Source organism: Rutilus rutilus (genome assembly GCF_951802725.1).
Source record: "Rutilus rutilus genome assembly, chromosome: 2".
Classification (NCBI taxonomy): Eukaryota; Metazoa; Chordata; class Actinopteri; order Cypriniformes; family Leuciscidae; genus Rutilus; species Rutilus rutilus.
In genome coordinates this window covers 15,652,516-15,655,407 of record NC_140210.1, presented here as the reverse complement: position 1 = coordinate 15,655,407, position 2,892 = coordinate 15,652,516, and positions in this window count along the sequence as shown.

Sequence of the window (2,892 nt, the reverse complement as noted above, 5' to 3'; positions counted from 1 at the left end):
ACTAGAGTGGATTTATTCCGCTTTTATCGGAATTTACATTTAAAGACCTTTTATCATAAGTCAAGAAACAATTACGGTGGATCCATGACGATTGTCAACCCTTATTTTACTCCTGACAGCACACTTGATAACTCTGTTGATCCTGTGAGTACTCCCAATATTGATTTGTATCCGCTATTTAGACCTAAATCCTTATTTACGCCTGTGGTATCTAATCCATCTCTTGTTGCCTTTTGTAAGAAAGTAGATTATGATGTACAAAAATTATTTGATACTCGGTCCAGACCCATACAAAAATCGAATTTGACAATTAGTGAACGTAAGGCTCTTAAGGAGCTATCTACGATTGAAGATATTATTATTCGCCCTGCTGATAAGGGTGGGGCCGTAGTGGTCTTGTCGAAAGACAGATACATCCTAGAAGCGACAAGACAATTGGAAACCAAGCATTACGAAAGATTAACCAGTAATCCTTTGTCTGAATTGACCGTTGTCTTCCATAACATCTTAACCCATGCAAAAAATTCAGAATGGATTACTGAGAGCGAAATGAAATATATGATTGTTGAACATCCATCCTTGGCTACTTTTTACTTACTTCCTAAAGTTCACAAACCCCCTTTTGACAACCCTCCTGGGCGACCCATTATCTCGGGCAATGGTACACTTACTGAACCAGCATCCAAGTTTGTTGATTTCTTTATTAAGCCTTTTGTGAGGACTCTTCCATCTTTCATTGAGGATACTGTGGATGTTTTAAACAGCTTGTCTAATTTAGGCAATGTTGGGTCCCAATACTTAATTAGTATGGATATAGAGTCCTTATACACCAACATTGACCATGAGGAGGGGTTACACGCCTTGAAACACTTTATTTCTGATAGAGATGACATCAGACCTCCTTCTCATTTCATTGTACAACTCACTGAGTTTATTATTCATAACAATATTTTTGTGTTTATCGACAAACTGTATAAACAAAAGATTGGGGTTCCAATGGGATGTTGCTTCTCACCCAATTATGCTTGTCTTTATTTGGGGCTATGGGAGAAGTTATATGTTCTTAATCCAACTAATCCTTTTCATCATTGCATAACATGGTATGGTCGCTACATTGATGATTTATTGTTTATTTTTAAGGGTACTGACACTCAGGTTTGTGAGTTTCACAAATACCTTAACTCCGTAAATAACAATATTAAATTGTCTTTGGAATACTCCAAAACCAGCATTGATTTTTTAGACCTGACCATCTCTATTGACCCAGAAGGGAAGTTACATACCACGATTTTCAGAAAAAAGACCTCTAGAAATACTATCCTTAGGGCCGACTCATTTCATCCTCCATATCTCATTGATAATGTACCCTTTGGCCAATTTCAGCGGTTACGCCGCATATGTGATGATAATGTTGACTTTGAAAAACAGGCAGAAATTATGTCGGAACGTTTTATTAAAAGAAATTACAAACCAGTTATCGTCGCTCGTGCACGTTCCAGAGCTCAATCCCTGAATCGTTCTGATACTTTGATTAAGAAGGAACGTAAAACGGAGACTCTATCCCGCCCCTTTTTTGTTACACAGTATAGTAGGGAGGCTAGACAGATAAAACAGATAATTCAGGATAATTGGGCCATTATTAACTCTGACCCTGTCCTTCAACAGGTCTTTCCACAACCACCTATGTTTTCTTACAAAAGAGCTCCAACTATTCGCGACAAGTTGGTACATAGTTATCTTCCCTCTGAGAAGAAGGAGAGTTGGCTTTCGAGACCTATTGGATTATATCGTTGTATGAACTGCCCTCATTGTAGGAATATTATCCCTGCTAAAACTTTTGTGGATTTTAGATCTAACAGAACATATAAGATAAAAGACTTTATAAACTGTAATACTACATTTGTGATATACCGTCTATCTTGCCCATGTAAGGATGTGTTTTATGTAGGTCGCACTAAAAGACGTCTACGTGATCGTCTAGCAGAGCATAAATATGCTATTCGTGTCAGTAGCCCTGAATATCAAATGGCCCAACATTTTCTGCATGTGCACAACAAGAATGATTCCTTATTAGTTATAGAGGCCTTGGAACATGTGAGACCTTTGGTTAGAGGTGGTGATAGGATTCGCAAACTCAACCAGCGTGAGTCTTTCTGGATACATCAATTGGATGCGCTTCGGTATCCCGGTCTGAATGATGACATAGAGTTTAAATGTTTTTTATGATATTTTCTCTGCCTATACATTGGATGTGCCTTGGATGTATGTATGTGTATGTGTATGCATGTGTATGTTTATATGTGTATGTGTATGTATGTGTGTATGTATGTGTGTATGTGTATGTGTATATATATGTATATGTGTATATATGTGTATATATGTATGTATATATATGTGTATGTATATATATATATATATATATGTATGTATGTATGTATGTATGTATGTATGTATGTATGTATGTGTGTATGTATGTGTGTATGTATATATGTATGTATATGTGTATGTATGTGTGTGGATGTGTGTATATGTGTGTATATATATGTATATATATATATATGTGTATATGTGTGTATATGTGTGTGTATATGTGTATGTATATGTATGTGTATGTGTATGTGTATGTATGTATATATGTATGTATATGTATGTGTATATGTATATATATGTATATATGTGTGTGTGTATATGTATGTATATGTGTATATATATGTGTATATATGTGTATATGTGTGTATGTGTGTATATATATATATATATATATATATATATATATATATCTTTTTTTTTTTTTTTTTTTTTTTTTTTTTTTTTTTTTTTTTCTTCTTATGATCCATATTGTGTTTTTTGGTTTTCGCTGAGTGATATTGTTTTTTTGAGATATATAGCATG